The sequence below is a fragment of the Tinamus guttatus genome, unplaced genomic scaffold, assembly GCF_059628265.1.
Source record: "Tinamus guttatus ecotype Peru unplaced genomic scaffold, ASM5962826v1 Tinamus_guttatus_pri_ptg000566l, whole genome shotgun sequence".
Taxonomy (NCBI): domain Eukaryota; kingdom Metazoa; phylum Chordata; class Aves; order Tinamiformes; family Tinamidae; genus Tinamus; species Tinamus guttatus.
The window spans coordinates 712,367-723,319 of NW_028289100.1; positions in this window are offsets into that span (position 1 = coordinate 712,367).

Below are 10,953 nucleotides of genomic sequence, written 5' to 3' on the forward strand. Positions count from 1 at the left end.
ACAGCACAAGGGAGCTCTGCTGGAATCGACTGCAGCTCCCTCTCTGCTGTCTTTGCACTCCTGGGACCCCAAAAGGGCGTTAGGAAACGTCAGGCTGGGCTCCCTGCCCTGCATCAGCTCATGACTGATTTCAAAAGGTGCCTATCGCTTCCGTGGGGATTAGAAACTCCCTTTTCAATTAAATTTTCATTGGAAGAAGGAAATGCTGCATAATGCTAACAAAAGCCAAGGTATATTTTTATCATGGGACTTGAAGCTAAAAGACTCTTTTATTATTTTTTTTTAATTTAGTGTTGAGCACAGTGATGAAGACCGAGAGCCTCTAGTTAGCCCCAAAATGTGCCGACTCCCTCAAATGCCCCTCCTGTACATCGTGGTGGTCGCGAGCGCCGTGGGCAGCTCCTGCGAACCAGGTCACTCGGCTGCGTGCCCAGCTACGGCCCGGTGCCTCCGTTTCACTTGTGACAGCCACCAACTGTTGGCTGTACCATTGTGGCCAGCGGTTGAGAAATGATTTTGTGATACGGGAATGGAAAAAAACGGCTGAAAATAACTTATTTTCGAAGCTGCCATCACACATTTCTGGTCATGCATGATGGTATCTGTATTCAGACAGAAGGTGAAGGGCTTTGTGTGACGTTGCCAGTTCCTTGAGTAACCTACATCCTCCATCTCGCAACCGCTGCTGCCTCTGAGCTATAGTGCAGGTCATATATTTAATAGCGGTTAACTAAATACATAAGAGCAATTTGGAACAGAAAGCAGGGGAGATACTACACTGAACCACTGCTTGGGAGATACAGGATTTACTAAAAGCACTGCAGGAATTGCAGCTGCTATGAAAAAAAATGTGGTTTTTTTTGATTCTGCAGCCTCAAAGGGCTCCCTGTGCCATTCTTCAATGTCAAGTCCCAAGGAAAGTGTTCCCCCACTAAATGGCTAGTTAAACAGTACCAGAATATTGCGAGGGAGCCTCTCGGCTCAACATGTGAGGTATTACAGCAGAACTGCTGTTATTGCCCTGGAATACGTATTAATGAGTAAAGCGGTGCCCTTTTAACCCGAGCCCGCTTCATGCAAGGGCGCCCAGCACTGCGTGTCCCACACTTCGCTCATCACTGCTCAAGGATTTGGGGCTTCCTGGGGTTTTGGAGTATAAAAAGAGAAAGCAACAGGGGGATGCCAATTCATCTTGAGGAAGCATTTATCAATAAACACCAAGTAGACTGGCAAAATCCCATTTACTTCAGAGGAAACGATTGTAATGGGGAATGATGCATTAACTGTCAAGAGAGCCCACAGTCTCAGTAGAACCACACAGTAATCCTTCCTGCTTCCTCTCTAATTGCTCAGCTTTTCTATTCTAGTCCAATTCCCAAACCATAACTTGGGAGCTCAGTAGTACAGGAGGAGCAGGCAGCCTCCTTGGAAGGAGCCGGGCAGGGATGGTGCAGCCTGCAGGAGGAGGGAATGGTTATATGTGCCCTTGCATACGTGCCTCGGGCCCAGGCGAGCTCCTTAGCTAGGAGCAGAACTCCTTGGGGGGATGAACGCCTCATTTCAACAAGCTCTACGTCTTTGGCCTGTAAAATATTTAGTTGCATAAAGATATAAATAAAAATTTGTTGGAAACTGCATTAAACATGATGGAAGAACTTGGCTTTCATCATCGTTAGGTTTACTTTGAAGCTCCCTGACACGATAAGATAGAAATTATGGATCATACTTTATGTCAGATTAGGTTGCTGGAAAGTGGAATGCTGTGAAGTAGAGCATTTTTGTTAGGATTATAAAGTAGTCGCTTTTATTTTTGCTTGATTGTCTCTATATATTTAAATAGGTATATGGTATATCTATTTTAAGAAGCTTTTTCTTTTTTCACTTTATGTTGGCTTGTGGCATAAGAATAGACTCAAAACACTGATTCGCTCCAGGGAAAGGTAAGAGGAAAAGAGGCCTTTCCAGGTGCAGCTCCGGTGGCTGTTTGGAGCTTTCTTTTCAGCTGGGGTGCAGGTTGGAAGCCTACAGGTTCCCGACCCCTTCAGCTTCCACAGCAGACTCGGCACCTGTAGGGAAGGTCCCGAATTCAATTCCTGTCATATAGCGGTGTGTGGAGGCAAGCTGTTACATATTATTTGCAAACAGTCGATTTCCTAACTTTTTTGTGTGCCTCATTTCCAAATTACCCACCAAACAACCTTTAGAGATTCCTATCTTTTCAGTTTTCATCAGGTTATTTATCCAATTAAGAGTGCAGTAGCAGAGCTGTGTCTGTCTTAGGCTGTGTCTGCCTTAGTCTGCTAGGTAAACAATTGCACATCAAAGAACAATTTTGCAAGGAAAGTTTCTGTCCATATAATTGTTGGATTATTTGATATAGGGAAAAATAACCAAATTTGAAATAATTTCCTGATTGTCTCAAGAGTTGTTTATGTGCTGTACAAGCAAATTCAGTCATGGTGAGTTGTTCTTTCCAGGTGGTCCAAATGGGTTATTCAAATGTGTTGCTTTGAATACTGAATATTCAGAATTCACTTGGCCACCAAAACCCATGAAATACCGTTTCTGTTCTCATTTGGGTGACCTGACTTCTATAAATAGGCTGGGATGTGAAGATATCACTAGGGATCAAGTTCCTGATTAGGGTGGGGGTTGTGTGTTGCTTCTCTGCAGTTGGAAAAAGAAAAAATCCCCAGGTATTTTTGCAAGGAAGAAACTACCTGATTGCAACATTAGAGCATGGCAAGAGGAATAATTTTTCTTCCCTTCACTAAGCTCTGGTTCGAGCCCTCAGTCATTACCTTAGCTTTTCTCTGCCGTTCAACAGAGTGCCTCTAATTGCAGCTACATCCTCCACAAAACAGTTCGTTGCTCTGTGCCGAGACCCGCTGCAGAACGTGCAGTCGGGTCCAACATCCTCAATTTAGGTCGGCCCTGCTATAACAGCTCACAGCTACGTCATGACTCGGGTCCTTCTGCGGTGCCAAGCTTGGAGAGGCGCAGGGAACGGCATGAGTGCACAGGGGCTGCGGAGACCGCGAGGTTTCAAACTGCGCCGTATCCCGTAGGTCACACAAATATTTATAGAAGGTGCCTGACAGCACGATAAGGCTCGGTCGTCCTCTTCCTGCCCCTTCCCAAGCTGTGCTGCTCGCTCCCAATTACCGAATACCAAAGGCGAGTAATAGGAAAGAACGAGAAATGGGAAGCGCTGCTAGAAATAGGCCTGAGCAGTGTACCGTTGCGTATTGCTAGTTTCCATAATTAAATATATTGTTTTTTCAGAGGACAGTCCAGCTGGCACACTGCAGTGTGGCCACATGAGGATGAGAACTATTTTTATGTGCAAGGAGTGAGGGCCTGAGTGTGTGTCTATGTTTTATGCGTTCTTTCTTTCTTTCTTAGTTATGTAAGATTTTGAAGGCAGATTTTCCCTTTCTTTAGCACACGTGCACTAAGTCATTCGTTAATCTTCTGCTTAGCCAGCTTGTTAAAGGAAAAAAGAGGGAAGTACAGCCTCATAAAAAGCATCCAGGATAAAGAGAAGAATGTAACAGCCATTTAACATTTTCAGACATACACAGTTTAAATGAGAAAGAGGATATTACTTCCTCTAAAACAGTAATAATCCACCGTTTACAGCATGGTCTGAGGTGTCCTAACTCCTGAGTTCCCGGTTGCTAGAGGCTCCCCCAGGTCCCTGTGTGCTGGAGGATGAATGGCACTCAGGTACTTGGGCTGATTGGGTCACACATCATCAAAATTCCTCTGTCCTCCTTCTGTCACTGTAACTCTAAAATGAAAATAAAGCTCCCTTTGTTTAGCTAGGCTGTAAGGCCTTTGAGATAGGGGCTCTCCAGGTATTTACATGACTTGATAGGTCTCTGAGTAGCTTGGGACCTTTACTGGCTCTTACAAAAATACATGAACATTACCATTATTTGCTTTCAGTCACTGCAGTGCCCAGCTGCCAAGTAGTTAAAAAAAAAAAAAAAAGTTGATTTTTTTTTCTTAAAATCATTATATTTTTTTTCTTCACTTTTTTTTTTAATCTTTTTATATTTGTTGTCTGGCTTCTTATTTCACTTCCTTAAGCCTTTTTACATACACGTGAACCTCGAAGTGTAGTGGCACTGGAACGAAGAGTAGCAATCTCTGAAATAACGTGACTTGTGAGAGGGCAATTTAAGCTCCTCAGCCAAGTCATAAGAGAAGGCAGCACCTGCAGGGTGACCAGGATTTTGTTATTCAAATGTTTAGTGCAGTGCAGGAGACCGAGAGCTTTTATTCCAGGACTGCTAATGATTTTTGAGCTAACCCGGAAGACGGTGTCTGTGTAGGGAGCCAAGTTAGAGGTTTAAGCACGCTCAAATGTACCATCTGGAGTTGCAGCGATAGCCAGCAAAGGAAGCAGTTGTCATGCTGATTGGGAGTAAATAAGCTCCCTCAGAGCGTTGAAGATGCTTTCTTCCTTCTGAGGGTTGCTCTGGCTTTACAGCAATGACGTGGGGTGGAACGGAGCAGGGCGGCAGCCCCGTTCGCTGCCCGGGGCCGCCGGTGCTCGCGCCCTTTGCTCCCCGTCACGGGAGCGAGGAGATGGGCCAGGTGGTTGGAGGTGGCACGTGGTGCCCTGTGCGTGCCGTGGAGCACGTGGATCCCCATCGTCCCTCTGCCGCTCCGTGGGCACCTGCCCCTCCATCTGTCATCTCTCCCCTCAGGCGAGAGCTCTGTGGCTCGAGCGCCCGTCTCGCCGTCAGGTGTATCCGTGCTCCCTAGCGCGGCTCCCGCTGGAATCACGAGCACGCCACGCGGCTAAGAAGCACTCGTGGTGGTGCAGCACATTGCATATACTCTGAATGCAAATAGGGGAGCGGGGATGTGGACAGGGAAGCGAGCAATGGAGCAGGAGCAAGTCAAGGAAGAGGGGAAGGTTTGTTGGGGATGCTCTGCCGCCTCGGAGGCTCCTCAGAGACGTGCGCTTGTTTTTATGTCCCTGCTTCCTTAAGCCAGCCCCAATTCACCCTTCCAGAGAGAGAATTTTTCTTATTCTTAGGCAGATCTTTAGGAAGAAGAGGAAAAAATGCCACAATAGCACTTTAAAGTGCCAGTGTTAACATTTTCCAGCTTCTTGGGGTTTCAAAACAGGAAGTTTGGAGGCGGTGCAGTTGCACAATTAGCCAGAACGCTGCTGCTCGATGCAGTTGGTCACCCTGGGCCGTCACCCAAGCCACCCGCTCCGTGACTTCCCGGGATGAAGGAGCACGTTTGGATGCACTGCTCCCGCCATCAGCGGTGGTTTCAGCTCCTTTGGGCTGCCCACGGAGCGGTGACTCGTGCTGCGTGGAGCTCTAGCAATGCAGTAAGCCACGTGTGTGAAACTTGGGCTCAGCTGCATGAGCCAGGAATGAGAAAACTGCCAGCGCTCCCAAAGGGTGTTCACAGGTGGAGGTGGCATAGCCAAACCATTCACTGGTTGAGTTCATTCCCATCTGGTAGCTTTAAAGGAATACATCACAACTGAGTGTATCCGTGAGCTTTACAGGGAGCTTCCCAGCGAGGTTTCCTGAGCCTCACTCCAGCAATATCTGGAAGTTGGTGTTAAAGGCAGCGGTTAATATCAAAGCAATGACATTTTGAGATTAGTCTGAACAGCGATGTGCTGGAGACGGAAGAGTTAAGACACCCATATCTGACAGCCAGCTTAATTTGGTATTCCTTGCACTGGTCAGTCTTTGCATTATTTCCTGCGCTTCAGAGAACCTGCGTATATTCACTCTAATACCTTTTTATCATCTCAAAGAGTTGTTTTTCTCTTCCTTATTGGCAATGTCTGTTTATCAGGAGGGAACTTATATACTTTATATGCAAATGGACTCACCACTTTGCTGAAAAGGCAAACCCCAGAGACAGAAAATGAGAAGTGGGTGCCCAGCAAGAAGCTAACCATGATCTCACACCTAAAATAGACTCACACAAAGCAACCAGAAGGAAGTCTAAGAAATTAAGGAAGGTGGAAGGAAGAAGGGTGGGGTGCCCAGATAGTTGGGTTAAAGGCAAAGAGAGAGGCTCAAAATAGCCTTCTGCTCCAGATAGCTGTTTAGGAAAATGTTTAAGCCTTGTTGTTTACAATGCTACTAGTATTTAAAAATACGTATATTCCCTGTGTGCTGTTTCTTGCCATCTAGGTAGGTTCTTGTTACATCAGCATGGTTGGGCGAGAAGCCCGCAGTGCTCTAGGCAGTGAGGGAGGGCAGGGTTAATGAATGAAGGGATGAGGCACCTTTCTCACTTACTCGGGCCTCAAATAATGCCCCGAGACTGCACTCACATCTGCGAGCTCCAGTTTGGGGCAAGACAAGAGGTTTCTTACCTCAGAGGTTTTGAGCTCTGTGGTTTAACACCAAGTTATAGGTGATGTCAGAGTTTCCATTAGACAAAAGGTTAGATGGCAAGCTCTGGTCTGAGTTTCGGTGGGGTAACTGTGTCTGGGCTCCGTCAAACCCTTCTGCAGTCCTGAACTGCTCTCTGCCTTTGCTACTGTTTGCACTGCTGTGTGCAGAATCAATAAGTGCTTTACGAGAAGGAAGATGGAAAATTGAACCGGGAAGAGCTTAGTGAGACCTGGCTTCGGTATTGATCCCTATGCCAGGGTGTGCTTATGCATATGCTTAGCTTCAAGCATGTTCTTAGAGCCTTTAGTGAGGTATAAGCACATGTATACGTGTATAAGGTGTAAGTGAGGTGTACGCAGCTCGCGGCAGCGTTTTCCCATGGGAAGGCTCCCATCCCATTGCCAGGCCTGCGTAGGAGGCCGCGGCTGGGCTGCTGGCTTTGAAGCCCTTGTTGTCCCCACGGATCTTTCCAGGCAAGTCTCGTTAGACAGGCACACGCCATCCCCGTCACCTCCTTTTCACAGTGTGCATCTCGCCCGCTGGCAGTGTGAGCACTGATGTGGGGGTGTACTGCTAAAATTATCCACCATGCAAGTGTTTTACAACCGATCCCCGTCTTACCTATTTTCCTGCGCCCTGCGTGCTGGGACCGTGCTGCTGTGCACATGGAAGTGAGATAAGTCACCCCAGCCACAGGCCTTCTCCGTTCTCTGGAGGGCTCTGCTTCTGCTAACCTCTCACTGCTCCTGCCTCGCAGGATTGCACAGACACCCCGGCCAGCACAGATAAGAAAGCGCCGTGAAGTGTTAGTTACTGTGCGGGTGCAGGAGCCTTCTCCTCCGCGTGCCGGCTCCCTTTCATTGGGGGCAATAGATAATTTCCAACTGCAGCTAAAATGAGCCCTTTCCGTGCACTCCTATTTGCTTCCTGTGCGGGTGATGGTTGAACACGTGTATCTCTGCAAAGCTTGGTGGTGGACATTCAGTCTAGGGTACAAATAAATGGCATGGAGTGAGGCTGATGTGACTGTAAGGGCAAATTCTGCTGGGAGGTGACAGTGCTCAGTGTCATTTTCTGTTAATCAGAATGTGTCCTTTCCTACGCTGAGGTTCTGGGATGTTTGCAAACGGTGAGCACAGTTCTGCATGGATTGCTGTGTGCACAGACTGAGCTCCGTCCTGTGACAAAAATAAACATTCAGTGTGTTGAACTGCATCAAGAGCATGAAATTTTTCAAAAAAGCTCAGCATTAGCCTAATTTTTCTCCCAGTGGTATTGAACGAGGCAGAATTAGGCTAGAGCTGCACTTCTGAAAGCTGCCAACCTATCTTCTTCTCGCTGTAGTTGTCTAAAAATAAGGAGTCCAATTAAATCTACAGCAGTACAAAGTATGAGGCAATGTATAATTAATTAAAGAAATCAAAGGCTGTCTTACAGCATTGATCAGCATTTAGCAATGCTGCCACTAGCTCTTGTTGCTTTTCATTCTTCCTTTTTAATCAGCGATTATTGTTGTATCTCCTTACATTACAATCGCATATTGCGGTAGTATTTCAGTGCGACTGCTGCTTCTTGGGAGCACTGAGCTCAGCAACGGGAGGAAAATGAGATGGGCCGCTAAAAGCTGGCAGGAAATAATCTGTTATGAACTGGAGCCCCGGCCCTGACGTGGGCATCGCTGATAGCAGTGAGGGATAAGGATGAGATCACGTCAAGGCCTCTGTCCAGCAGCCATAAGGCATAAGAGGAGCTGTACGTCCGAGTGATGCACCCTGCTGCGGGCGCTCCTGTCCTCTGCTTTTTGTACCCATTCGCTGTCTCTTTTTGGCATGCCGTGTCCTTCCCTGCTGTATATTTAGATTATAATTCCCCGTGGCACTGTGAAGTCCTGTGATGCGCGGCGGCGGCAGGGCGTACCTTGGGATCCCTCAGCAGCTCCGCTCGCAGTGACAGGACGATACTTGGCAATTAGGGCTTTGGGAAAGCAGAGAGGCAGCTGTGAGAGGAGCTATTCATAGTGCGGTCTCTAGGCTGTCAGGAGGGCTGAGGGGGAAGTTCTGCTAACTCAAGCTATATGAGCATCTTTTGCATATGACTCAGAGTTTCTTCATCCTCAACTAAATCCCCCCCTATAAGAAGCCTATTAGAAATGATTAAGAGCAGATGACCCATCTCTAGGTTCTGCGAGGTGACGGATGAAAGGCACCTAAGTGACAGTCTTGGCCATTTCCAAGTGGGTGTTGCTGGTGGCTAAAAGGCAACACAATGAATCAGCTCCCTGCTGCCTTTAACGCAAAGGTTGCAAATACTGCTTGCAGGGGAGATGGAATTTGCTTCCAAAGCAGGCAAACAATAACCTTTCAATGGATTCCATCACTTCCCTAACAAACAAAACAGGATTCCCTTTCAGGCTGATCCGCGTGCCAAGCTCTGTGGCTACACTACAATAGCAGTATTGTTCTTGCATGCTGCAGGCGAAAATGCATTTTGGTAACTGCTGCTCTTTAACACTGACAGTTATTCTAGGAGCCATTAACTGCTGGCCAGGGGTGGATAAGCCTCCCAGAGTCGCTTCTCCCGCCCAGCACTGAATGGAATAGAAAGTAGCATAAACTCGGGACTCGCTGTTAGATAACATGTAAATTATGGTGACTCAGAGTGGAAAATCGTAGATAAAAATTACACAAAGACTTAGTTAACCACCATCTTGTGATTTTTTTTTTTTCCCTCCCTTCATACGAATGTGTGAGAGGCGCTCACACGCCCTTCAGAATAATGCTACTATTTGTCCGCTTTCATCCTTCCCCCTCGCCCCCAGCTTTCCTGGAAGATAGGAGGTACAAAATAACAGTGTACGTGTCTATTGGTATTCTGTGCACATTCCTCGTGCAGGGATGAATGAGCCCCGAACCGCTCTGAATCACTGGTTCAGGGTGACACATCTGCTCCTTTGCTGCGCTCGCAGGAAAAAGCCCGCTGTGTTTTGCTGGAGTGGGCAGGTTGCTCACCAGCTATTGCCATTTTACAGACCGGGAAGCAGCCGTGGGGAAAAGGCGACCTGCCCGGGGCCCACGTAAGGTGCGAGTCACCGTCCACGCGTCCCCGTGTCTCCGCTTGCTCCACGAGCAGTCTAAAATAACGGGGCTTCTTGTGCAGGTGCCTGAGCTCACCGGGACGGACCCCACACGGTGGCGAGATGGGCGATAGGTTTAGGGTGATGCTCTTCCACTCTTCCCCTTTCCAAGTAAACTACTACAACCGCACAAGCCTCCATGACCGTGTTGGAAAGAAAGCAAGAAGAGGCAGAGTATTTGGCTCTCCACGGCAGGAAATATTGAGAACAGTATTTTTTTTTTTCAGTTTGTGCATGTGGTATTTTTGTAATTCAAGCTCAAGTCACAGCCAAACTCTGAAAACAAACCAAAAAGAAGAGCCAAACGTGCTAACATGATCTGGAGACTAATTCCAGCAGCAACTGACAGTTTGAGGATGGGAGAGGTTCTTCTTTCTCCTGCATCAGTAAAACTCTCATGCAAATACCCTAAACTATGCTAAGGAGACGTGTCAGGTAGGGGGGATAAAGCCGCTCTGCAGCAGCCCCAAAAAGGGGTGGCTTTGAGAGAGCCCTTTGGCGTGCGGGCCATCGATACGTGCATGAATATTGCTCACAAACTGCGACCTTGGGGCAGGGGAGGCCGCTGCTCCTGCCCGAATCTGCATTATTAATGCCAACGTCAGCACAGCGAGCTGTGAGGAGCCCCAGTTTTCTTATGCTACGATATATAAAGGCCTGTGAGGACAGATAAGGCCTTGCCCTGCTGTGTGTTGTGTCTAAGCTAGAGCTGGGGTGTGCGTGGCCCTCGGCGCGTGCTCCTTCTCGCGCCGCATCTGAGGCGGCTGCTGCTGTGTTTTTCGGTACTGTTTGAACCCCTCTGATCAGGTCATTTCTGGGAAGCGCTGCTTTTCGTTTTCTAGCATTGCTGTTGGCCTCGTTCTCTCTGAAACTAAACCTCGTTCGTACCAAGTGCAATGGCTAAACTCCTTTCTTTGGGGTTAAAAGCCAAAGTGGCAAATTCTCTGCTGAGAGCTTTTCCTAACCAACAATTTTTAATAAGGGGAAATGAAAGGTCAAGGAGCATGGCAAAAGAGAAAATTTCTGTATTGAGTTTATGTAGTTTACTGTGTCCTGCAGCCGCCACATTTGTACCCGAGTCCTTCAGAAGTTTGCCCCTGAGGTTGGCTTTCATTCAGGAACAGTGCTGTAATAGGGGCGTGAGGACTATTTTTGAGTTTGGGTTATATTAAGATGAGGTTTCATGAAAAAGCTGTTAGGATCACATGAAAACGATAGGTTTGAATTCTTAAATAAAGAGCATAAAAGCCAAGAGACCCAAATGCCATCTCAAAAGTGAGAAGTCCATCTTATCAGGTCTGTCATCGTGTCACTGACAGGAAAGTAAGAAACCGCTTTTGTGTTGTTGAAAACTGACATTTCCAACAACATGAAGCAGCTTGAGAAAACTCTACAATTAAAATAAAGTCTTACACCCCCCAGGAGTGT